Below are 12,820 nucleotides of genomic sequence, written 5' to 3' on the forward strand. Positions count from 1 at the left end.
TGACACACTTAATTATATATAATGCACGCAGATGAACCGGCAATGGATGTCCATTTTGATGCAGCCACCGAGAGGGGAAAGGACACATATTATGGTTACATAGTGGACATATGGAAAAAAATAATAATGCAGAAAACAAAACAAAAAACTGGAAACAAAATAAAAATAGCAACAATAAGTATTTTGTTGTAAGTAGAAACAAAATAAAATAAATAAAGCAACAAAGAAAACAAAAAACAAAAAAGTGTTTTCAAATTTGAAAACTAATGGCACTAACAGAAAGTTTATAATTTTTCTAAAACTAAAAGAAAAAAGAATTAAAAAAATAAAGCAAAAAACAAAAGAAAATCAATAATGCAAAAAACAAAACAAAAAATATTGGAAAAAAATAAAAAAAATTGCCACCTATTGGGCCACCACGGCCTGAATATGACTAGAAACCCAACCTGGGCCAGGATTTAGGCCCGCAGAAGGCCCAATAGGCCCATAGGCAGCACAGTGTGATATTAGGCCCGTAAGCCTGCATTTGAGAGGAGCTCGAGAGGGTAGCCGCAGTGGGGCTTATAAACCACTCCGAGCCCCCTCTCAACTAGCGAGGTGGGACTAAACTTTTGGCCGCGGGCAGCGCAAGGCCTTTGGTCCCGGTTGGTGGCACCAACCGGGACTAAAGGTGGGCATTGGTCCCGGTTCGTGCCACCAACCGGTACCAATGCCTTCCTTTAGTCCCAGTTGGTGCCACCAACAGGGACCAAAGGCCGCCGCTTCCCGCCTTTTGGGCTGCCGAAAATTGGCCTTTGGTCCCGGTTGGTGCCACCAACCGGGACTAAAGGGGGCATTGGTCCCGGTTGGTGCCACGAACCGAGACCAAAGGCCTGGGAGCAGCAACTTGCTTGCTATTCTTCTTTGAAGTTCCTCTTTCTTTCCCTTTGCCCTTTTTCTTGAAACTAGTGGTCTTGTTAACCATCAACACTTGATGCTATTTCTTGATTTCTACCTTCGCCGATTTTAGCATCGCGAAGAGCTTGGGAATTACTTTCGTTATCCCTTGCATATTATAGTTCATCACTAAGTTCTAGTAACTTGGTGATAGTGACTAGAGAACTTTGTCAATTACTATCTTATCTGGAAGATTAACTCCCACTTGATTCAAGCAACTGTAGTACCTAGATAATCTGAGAACATGCTCACTAGTTGAGATATTCTCCTCCATCTTGTAGGCAAAGTACTGTCAGAGATCTTCTATCTCTCGACACGGGCATGAGTATGAAATACCAATTTAAACTCTTAGAACATCTTATATGCTCTGTGGCATTCAAAACGTTTTTGAAGTTCCGGTTCTAAGCCGTAAAGCATGGTGCACTAAACTATCAAGTAGTCATCATACCGAGCTTTACCAAACGTTCATAACGTCTGTATCTGCTCCTGCAATAGGTCCGTCACCTAGTGGTGCACCAAGGACATAATTCTTCTGTGCAACAATGAGGATAATCCTTAGATCACGGACCTAGTCCGCATCATTGCTACTATCATCTTTCAACATAGTTTTTCTCTAGGAACATATCAAAATAAACGAGGAGCTACATCGCGAGCTATTGATCTACAACATAGATATGCAAATACTATCAGGACTAAGTTCGTGATAAATTTAAGTTTAATTGATCATATTACTTAAGAACTCCCACTTAGATAGACATCCCTCCAATCATCTAAGTGATCACATGATCCATATCAACTAAACCATGTCCAATCATCACGTGAGATGGAGTAGTTTTCAATGGTGAACATCACTATGTTGATCATATCTACTATATGATTCACGCTCGACCTTTAAGTCTCAGTGTTCCGAGGCCATATCTGCATATGCTAGGCTCGTCAAGTTTAACCTGAATATTCTACGTGTGCAAAACTGGCTTGCACCCGTTGTATATGATGTATATGAACGTAGAGCTTATCACACCTGATCATCACGTGGTGTCTCGGCACGACGAACTTTGGCAATGGTGCATACTCATGGAGAACACTTATACCTTGAAATTTAGTGAGAGATCATCTTATAATGCTACCGTCGATCTAAGCAAAATAAGATGCATAAAAGATAAACATCACATGCAATTAATATAAGTGATATGATATGGCCATCATCATCTTGTGCTTTTGATCTCCATCTCCAAAGCACCGTCATGATCACCATCGTCACCGGCGCGACACCTTGATCTCCATCGTAGCATCGTTGTCGTCTCACCTACTATTGCTTCTACGACTATCGCTACCGTTTAGTAATAAAGTAAAGCAATTACATGACGATTGCATTTCATACCATAAGTGACAACCATATGGCTCCTGCAAGTTGCCGATAACTCGGTTACAAAACATGATCATCTCATACAAAAATTTAGCATCATGTCTTGACCATATCACATCACAACATGCCCTGCAAAAACAAGTTAGACGTCCTCTACTTTGTTGTTTGCAAGTTTTACGTGGCTTCTACGGGCTGAGCAAGAACCATTCTTACCTATGCATCAAAACCACAACGATATTTCGTCAAGTATGTGCTGTTTTAACCTTCTCAAGGACCGGGCATAGCCACACTCGATTCAACTAAAGTTGGAGAAACTGACACCCGCTAGCCACCTGTGTGCAAAGCACATCGGTAGAACCAGTCTCGCGTAACTCACCCGCTAGCCAACTATATTCGCGTACTGTCGGTCCGGGCCGCTTCATCCAACAATACCGCCCAACCAAAGTATGACATGTTGGTAAGCAGTATGACTTGTATCGCCCACAACTCACTTGTGTTCTACTCGTGCATATAACATCTATGCATAAACCTGGCTCGGATGCCAGTGTTGGGGAACGTAGTAATTTCAAAAAAATTCCTATGCACACGCAAGATCATGGTGATGCATAGCAACGAGAGGGGAGAGTGTTGTCTATGTACCCTCGTAGATCGTAAGCGGAAGCATTATGACAACGCGGTTGATGTAGTCATACGTCTTCACGATTGACTGATCCTTAGTACCGAACGTACGACACCTCCGTGTTCAGCACACGTTCAGCTCGGTGACGTCCCGCGAACTCACGATCCAGTAGAGCTTCGAGGGAGAGCTTCGTCAGCACAACGACGTGATGACGGTGTTGATGAAGTTACCGACGGAGGGCTTCGCCTGAGCACCCCTACGATATGACCGAGGTGTATTATGGTGGAGGTGGGCACTGCACACGGCTTATAGAGATCAATGATCAACTTGTGTGTCTATGGGGTGCCCCTGGCCACGTATATAAAGGAGTGGAGGAGGGGGACAGGCCGGCCCTCCTAGGCACGCCCCAAGGGGAGTCCTACTCCTTCCATGTAGTAGGAGTAGGAGAGAAGGAAAGGGAAAAGAGAAGAGAAGGAAGGAGGGGGCGCCGCCCCTCCCCCTAGTAGAATTCCCATAACTCTCCGGTACTCCGAAAAATACCCGAATCACTCGGAACCTTCCGATGTCCGAATATAGTCGTCCAATATATCGATATTTACGTCTAGATCATTTTGAGACTCCTCGTCATGTCCCCGGTCTCATCCGGGACTCCGAACTACCTTCGGTACATCAAAACACATAAACTCATAATACCGATCGTCACCAAACATTAAGCGTGCGGACCCTACGGGTTTGAGAACTATGTAGACATGACCGAGACTCATCTCCGGTCAATAACCAATAGCGGAACATGGATGCTCATATTGGTTCCTACATATTCTATGAAGATCTTTATCGGTTAAACCGCATAACAACATACGTTGTTCCCTTTGTCATTGGTATGTTACTTGCCCGAGATTCAATTGTCGGTATCTCAATACCTAGTTCAATCTCGTTACCGGCAAGTCTCTTTACTCATTCTGTAATACATCATCCAGCAACTAACTCATTAGTTGAATTGCTTGCAAGGCTTATAGTGATGTGTATTACCGAGAGGGCCTAGAGATACCTCTCCGACAATCGGAGTGACAAATCCTAATCTCGATCTTTGCAAACTCAACAAGTACCATCGGAGACACCTGTAGAGCACCTTTATAATCACCCAGTTATGTTGTGATGTTTGGTAGCAGTAGCACACAAAGTGTTCCTCCGGTATTTGGGAGTTGCATAATCTCATAGTCATAGGAACATGTATAAGTCATGAAGAAAGCAATAGCAATATACTAAACGATCGTATGCTAGGCTAACGGAATGGTCAAGTCAATCACATCATTCTCTAATGATGTGATCCCGTTAATCAAATGACAACTCATGTCTATGGCTATGGAACTTAACCATCTTTGATTCAACGAGCTAGTCAAGTAGAGGCATACTAGTGACACTCTGTTTGTCTATGTATTCACACATGTACTAAGTTTCCGGTTAATACAATTCTAGCATGAATAATAAACATTTATCATGTTATAAGGAAATATAAATAACAACTTTATTATTGCCTCTAGGACATATTTCCTTCACACAGGGCGCGCCCACCCCCTGGGGCACGCCCCCTGCCTCGTGGGCCCCACGTGGACCCCCTCTTTGCGCAAAGCTCCATTCACAAAACTATTTGGGGAGATTATTCTTCGGTATGTGACTCCTCCAATGGTCCAATTAGTTTTTGTTCAAGTGCTTTATTTATTGCAATTTTTTGCTGCTAAGGTGACCCTTTTCTTGAGCTTGCATGTCAAATTTATATGGTCCAAAGTAGTTTTAGTGCATTATATAGCCTCTAGGCACTTGTGGGAGTAGTTGCTATCAATCTTGTTGAGTTTGGTTCACCTTTATTTTGAATCACTAAAAATGTCAGAAATTTTTCAGAGAAAGAAAAATGTTTAGGAAAATGTACCAAGGTGGCTCCTCAAGGAAGCAAGGACCAAGGCTCGCGATACGTGAGCCGGACGATGAACCACCGAGGGAAGCTCAAGTGCGGCCTTGTGAATGGCCGTCAGAGGAGTTTATGGTCCAAGCAGGCATCAAGGATAAATTTGACGCGTATGTACGTAACGCTGATCTTGAGGGCTTCGTGTCAGATAAGTGTCTGCAATACCGCTACCTAACTGATTCCTTTGTGAGGAGGTTTAAATTGTCATCCTCGCGCAATTCTCACACTATTTTATTTGATCTTTCTGATAAATCATATACCATGGACCTAGAAGATTTTAATACTGCTTGTAAACTCCCGCAGTGGGGCAATGTTAGTGAACCTCGCAAATCTGAATATAAAGACTTTCTTGCTAGTATCACCGTGGGGGAATCTAGAGAAATCACACAAGCTACCATAGGGAGCATTCATTTCCCTTCCATATATACATTATTTTGCTCTCTTTATAGGTAGATGCATTAACGGTAAAGATGAGGCTTGTCACATGTGCGTTTAGATCTTAGTGTCCTCAAGAGTGCGGTATTAGGTGATAAACAATATAACTTGGGGGCCATTGTTGCACGAAGGTTGCATCTTAATGGTACAAGTGGAGATTTGTTTGGTGGAATTTATGCAACTCGTGTAACTAATTATCTTGATGTACCCATACATGAAAATGATGTGGAATTGCCTCCTGCTTATCTAGATTATAGTGCTATGGTTCGCCATCAGTTTGTTGAGAGGAATGAACAGTTCCTCCAGTACCGACTAATCTTTGACAAACGGAGCACTTTCCATGTTGCCCTCCCTCCTCCTACTTTCTTTAACTTTTAGGCAAAAAGGAGATATGTTATAACCATGGAGGAGGCGAACGAATATGAGAGGAGGATGGAGGCAGCTTGCCTCCAAGCTGCAGCTCGTCAGGCAGTAGCTGCTGCATCTCAGTACGACCTCAGCTACGACTTTGGATATCCGCCAGGCCAGCAGTGGCCATAGACCAACTTAGGCCAAAAGCCTAAGCTTGGGGGAGTTTGTATTTCTCACCGATATTACATTCATGTTCACACACTCATGCCAGTTATCGGTGCTCATACTTTTTCATTGCACTATCCATGCTAGTTTATTTTCTTTTCTAAGCCTTCTTCTTGTGTGTCTGAAAAACCTTAAGAAAAATAATAATTAGCTGTAGCTTTTAGCTAGTTTACTTTTCATGCCTGTAGTAGTAGTAGTAGTAGTAATTAAAAGAAAACCCAAAAAGATTTCTCGTTCTTCTTTTGCTTGTTGGGAGTTTTCCCGTGTAAATAGTTTTATGTCTTTTCTTTTCTTTGGGGGTCGAGAGGAGAAGACCATGATGAAAATGTTGAGTGGATCTCATATGCATTATTGTTGATTTAACCAAGAGCCCATATTACCTTGTCTTCTCCCTTGTATTAAATGCTTGCAGATTCCAACTTGGTCCAATGCATGTGCACTATTATTATTATCCACACCGTTCGGTCGTGTGAGTGAAAGGCAATAATGACGATATATGATGGACTGATTGAGATGAGAGAAGATGGCATGAACTCGACCAATTTTTGTTTTTGTGAATATGATTAGTTCATCATTCCTGATTCAGCCTGTTATGAATGGAACATATTTGCAATGACAATTAGAGATTATAGTTGCTCATGCCATGCTTAATTTGCTAGGAGTTTATAATGGTTTACCTTGCGTGCCAACATGCTATTAAAATAGTTGTGATGTGGTATGATAGGGTGGTATCCTCCTTTGAACGATTCGAGTGGCTTGACTTGGCACATGTTCACGCATGTAGTTGAAACAAAATCAACATAGCCTCCATGATATTTATGTTCATGGTAATTTATATCCTACTCATGCTTGCACTCATTGTTGATTAATCTTAATGCATGTTCATGACTGTTGTCGCTCTCTAGTTGGTCGCTTCCCAGTCTCTTTCTAGCCTTCACTTGTACTAAGCGGGAATACTGCTTGTGCATCCACTTCCATAAAACCCCAAAGTTATTCCATATGAGTCCACCATACCTTCCTATATGCGGTATTTACCTACCGTTCCAAGAAAATTTATATGTGTCAAACTCTAAACCTTCAAAGGAAATTCTGTTTTGTATGCTCGAATAGCTCATGTATTAACTAGGGCTGTCTATATCTTCCATGCTAGGTGGGTTATTCTCACGATGAGTGGACTCTGCTCATCATTCACGAGAAAATGGCTAGTAAACGGGATGCCCAGTCCCATGCTCAAATCAAAATAATTGCAAACAAAACTCCCCCAGGATTATTGTTAGTTGGAGGAACCCGTTGTTTCGAGAAAGCAATGGATTGATGCTTGTTTGTGGTGGGGGAGTATACTTTACCATTCCGTTTGGGAACCGCCTATAATGTGTGTAGCATGGAAGATATCGAGATCTCTTGGTTGTTATGTTGACAATGAAAGTATGCTACTCAAAATATTATTCAATCACTATTTTAAAACTCGAGTCTGGCACCTCTGCAAATCCCTGCTTCCCTCTGCGAAGGGCCTATCTATTTACTTTTATGTTGAGTCATCATCCTCTTATTAAAAAGCACCAGTTGGAGAGCACCGCTGTCATTCGCATGCATTGCTATTAATTTACATTGAGTATGACTGTGACTGGATCTCTTTTACCATGAATTACAATGTCTAGTCAGTCCTTGATCTTCAGGGGTGCTCTGCATTTATGTTTTGCGGTCTCAGAAAGGGCTAGCGAGATACCATTTTGTTATATCATGTTATGATTGTTTTGAGAAAGTGTTGTCATCCGAGATTTAGTATTATTGCTCGCTAGTTGATTATGCCATTGATATGAGTAAACATGAGACCTAAATGTTATTGTGAATATGGTTAGTTCATAATCTTTGCTGAAAACTTGAATACTGGCTAGTTCATAATCTTTTCTTTATCACTTTCAGTTTGTCAACTGAATTGCTTGAGGACAAGCAAAGGTTTAAGGTTGGGGGAGTTGATATGTCTCCAACGTATCTACTTTTCCAAACAGTTTGCCCCTTGTTTTGGACTCTAACTTGCATGATTTGAATGGAACTAACCCGGGCTGACGCTGTTTTCAGTAGAATTGCCATGGTGTTATTTTTGTGCAGAAATAAAAGTTCTCGGAATGACCTGAAAATCCACAGAGATACGTTTTGGAATTAATAAAAAATATTGGCAAAAGAATCAGCATCAGGGGGCCCACACCCTGTCCACGAGGGTGCAGGGCGCGCCCCCTGCTTCGTGGGCCCCCTGGGACTCCACCAACCTCAACCCCAACTCCATATATTCACGATCAAAGAGAAAAAAATCAGAGAGAAGGATTCATCGCGTTTTACTATACGGAGCCTCCACCAAGCCCTAATCTCTCTCGGGAGGGCTGATCGGGAGGGCTAACTTTGCTATGCTTAATTCTTGTCACTAGGGCCTGAGTGCCATGATTTCAAATCTGAACCTATTATGTTTGCATGAATATATGTGAGTTCTTGATCCTATCTTGCAAGTCAATAGTCACCTACTATGTGTTATGATCCGGCAACCCCGAAGTGACAATAATCGGGACCACTCCTGGTGATGACCGTAGTTTGAGGAGTTCATGTATTCACTAAGTGCTAATGCTTTGGTCCGGTTCTCTATTAAAAGGAGGCCTTAATATCCATTAGTTTCCAAGAGGACCCCGCTGCCATGGGAGTGTAGGACAAAAGATGTCATGCAAGTTTTTTTCCACAAGCACGTATGACTATATTCGGAATACATGCCTACATTACATTGATGAACTGGAGCTTGTTCTATGTCACCCTATGTTATAATTGTTGCATGAGGAATCGCATCCGACATAATTATCCATCATTGATCCATTGCCTACGAGCTTTTCACTTATTGATCTTTGCTTAGTTACTTTTCCATTGCCAATGTTACGATTGCTACAAAAACTGCTACTATTACTTTTGCCACTGTTACCGTTACTTCCATAATATTTTGCTACTAAATACTTTGTTGCAGATATTAAATCTTCCAGGTGTGGTTGAATTGACAACTCAGCTGCTAATACTTGAGAATATTCTTTGGCTCCCCTTGTGTCGAATCAATAAATTTGGGTTGAATACTCTACCCTCGAAAACTGTTGTGATCCCCTATACTTGTGGGTTATCAATATTTCTCCCTTAATGTTGCATTGCCTAATAAATTGACCTCCCACAACCAAACTTGAGAGCCGTCATTGATAGAAAAAAATTCAAAGTGGAAAAAAATTGTTTCACCTTCATTAGACTGTCAAAAAAATGGAAGCCCTGGGGTTTCCAGTGAACAGTACACTAATTGTTTCAAAGTTGCAAAAAAACAAAATTTGTGTCTAAATGTGAAAATAAGTATCAATGAGAAAAATTCCATGGAACCTTTAGACACATCCGATGAGAGTTTAGCCAAAGTGTGCTACTTCATGACCAAGTGTAAAGTATTCATTGCCAGATTGTTGAATTTAGTAACATGGAATACATATATGATCACAAAAGAACAAATAAATGAGCAATGACAACAATTCAAGGAGAAAACCATGGATCATACATATATAGCGGGGGTGTTGAATAGGATACTATAAAATTCAAGCTTATCTTCCAATTTTAGGTAATTGCATGTAAAGTAGGTTCTTTATATGTGCAACTAGGTGAACATAACGTATGTGGCAAGCAAGGTCAATGCAAATTATGCAAGGCAACTAGCATACACGGCAAGTAAAAATGAAGGAAAGGATTAATCACAAGTGTGTCGGGGACACATAGTTTATCCAAAGTTTAGACTCTTGCGTTTGCTAATCTATTTTATAGCAGTGCCGAAGCCAAAGCTCTAGAACATCACCAAGTGGCTCACCGTATTCTCCCTTTGAGTCACCCCCAATGTATGATCCATGATTCACTCGGGGTTGGTCTTGAAGGCGACCACCACACCTTTAGAAACTTCCACGGAGCATACCACAAGTAAGAAACCTTCCGAAGGAACCTCTACCGCCTAGGAGCCCAAGATCCAAGAGTAACAAGTGATGATGAAGAAATCAAGTGGGGAACATGAATCTGTTTGGTCAAGTTGTAGATCGGGTCTTGCCCTTTCTATCACCAAGGAATAAAAATGTTTCGGGTGGAGGAATAGAGAGTATTGAGCAAAATGGAGTTTAGCAATGGTGGGTCATCTCCAGACATTAGGTTTAGGGAGAGAGAGAGAGAGAGGAGGAGGAGGAGGAGGAGGAGGAGAAAGGCTCTTTTATACCCCCACCACCTCCAAGTGACCGCTTCAACATGATGGCCCCGTGCGCGTGTGGTCACCCGAGAGAATCCGTGGGCGTGGGGTGTCCAGAGAAATTGTACATACCCCATGCCTACGAGGTGTCCAAAGAGTTGTCCATGGACCCTGTGGGCATGACCTATGGTGACCATGGGCACTAGAGTGATGCGATGTTAGGTATTTTAAAGTGGTAGGAGTAGGTAGGCTGGTGTATATGCTTGAAGTGCTCCCACTCCGTCTTTCAAGCACCTCCACCCATCTTGATAGTGAAGTTGCACTACAATTCAAATAAACAGAAACGAAAGTTTTGAGTCTGACCATCTCTGAGGAACCAATGACCTGAGATAAACCTTAAAAACCATGATTAGTTCCACTAACAACATTGCCATCACACAAAAAACTATTTAGGGATAAATGCAATTTCAAAACTCTTCTATTTACTTAAGAAAATATACAGTCATAAAACCTAGAAACTACTGCCAGCTTTGTAGCTTTGTCCGTAGATTTAAGGAAAAACTAAAATATACATTAACTAACAAATAGATATACTTGTATTTCACCCATGTGAGACAAATTAATCTATGAAGACATACAATCTTTTCATCTTCAAATTATTTCATGATGTATAAGAATTAAATTAAACAACTACAAATAATAACAAAAATAGAAATGAACACATTCATATATTTATGTTTAATCCAAATAACACATATTAATATAGCAATACATCAAATCTTGTTATCTTTTATTCTTCTATGGTCCAGAATAATTTAGCTTCACTAACAACATATGTCCTTGCAATTGAGGCCAAGTGAATTTTTCAAGGTCGACATTAAATTACATAAGATAAAATTGTACCTTAATACTATTCGGCATTTTAGGTCTAATTTTGCTAAGTGTAATAGCAAATTGTACATGTTATCGTTTTTCTTACATGTGTAACATGACACATGTTACGGAGAACACTTAATAGCAAAGTAGATGTGAAATTATAATTTTTGTTTTATGGGACGTAATCTGTATTTTTCATAATTATCATGTTATTATCGAGGTGGGGCAGACCCACAAGAGGTGCATGCTCAATTTAGGACAAACCGTCACTTAAGTACAATGCACATTGGAAAAGAATAAATATGATGCACACAGTAGGGGATATTAAGGGGGGTTCTAACTAATTAATGTTTATATCAGTGTATTTGTTATGTTGCATTCTTTGTTTTTTTAGGTTGGACATGTTCAATCTTTTTCTATAATAAGTGCTATAGTTGGGATACTAATTGTGCTTGCTGGTCAACTTATCGGTTAATGCTGCATTTTTTTTGGATTTATGTTATATATTGGACATGTTCAATAATATTCTGAAGCTTAATCTAGTTTTTTAGGTTAATCTAGTGGTTGTTTGTTGCCTAGGATTGATGAAGTAATCGTATACAACTTAATATTTTGACATTCTAATCGAGAATTGAGATGGTCATCCTCTGGTGAAATTTTACTTGTCTCCACGACCTGCAATTTGACTGTAATCACTCGTCTCTCGACCATGCTATTCATTTGACCACCAACATAAGTCCTCTTCATTTTTATTCAGAGCTACTATGTGGGTGGAGCCCGAATTTAGGCATAGGGGGGCCAGACTACGACGAATCCAGCAAATATTATGCCTTGCATAGTATCCAATAATTTATACTCAAGTATCATTCGCATTTAACTTCGCTTGGACACATAAGGTTTTTTGGGCAGCTGGAGCATGTGTAGCGATAGCTAATATTGGTCAATAATTCAACATATGCACCAAGAAGACGAAGTTGATAATCAAACTACTATGGAATACGACATGGAATGACATACTATTAAACATTGTCATATGGAAATTTAAGACATACGGACAAGAATAATCATGTATTGTCACATGGTTGGCTTTTAACTTGCTTTATATAAGTTTGAATGAGAAATGATCACTGGTTGTATAGGACAAAAATTATTTTTTAGTTAGCAAACATTGATTAATGTTACTAGAATACATACCTAAAGAACCAAATCCGCCCCTCCTTATCCCCTTTGCCGCTAGGTCCAAGTAGATCGGCTAGTCATTGTTGGTGGGCATATGTGACGGCCATAATTGTTTAAGGATGCTCAACCAAGCATTGACGAGCCTGACCTTTCAAACTATTCCAGGTGCCTTATCCTATGGTAACTACGCATCACAAATCACACAACAAAATAACTTAAATTGGATGGAGAAGTGCAATATAATACAAGATTAGAATTGAGAGAGATTAGTAAATGATGTGATCTGTTAACCTCGGCTAGTTCGTTGGCCGTAGCATGAAGAATTGGTGGGTGAAGCAGCCTGCACCGCCATATGAATCAGATTTTAGATCGAAGACCAGAGGCAAGCGGCGAAGGCATAGGACAGCAGGGCTCAGAGCTAACCCGTGCACGTGCTAATCACAGAGATAATGCCCACCGCCAGAAGATTTAGCGGAGGCCCATGGTGCAATCTGCCCTGGCAGACTTAGAAAACGACTAGTTTGTGGGCTTTGTACGTGGGCCTTTTTTTCCTTTCTCCAGTATTCACCTTAGGGGGCCCAAGAACGTTGTACATGCAGATCTTATCTCTAATTAATCGCTGATACGAGATGTTCGCTCGAT

This window comes from Triticum dicoccoides, chromosome 5B, assembly GCF_002162155.2.
Source record: "Triticum dicoccoides isolate Atlit2015 ecotype Zavitan chromosome 5B, WEW_v2.0, whole genome shotgun sequence".
Lineage (NCBI taxonomy): Eukaryota > Viridiplantae > Streptophyta > Magnoliopsida > Poales > Poaceae > Triticum > Triticum dicoccoides.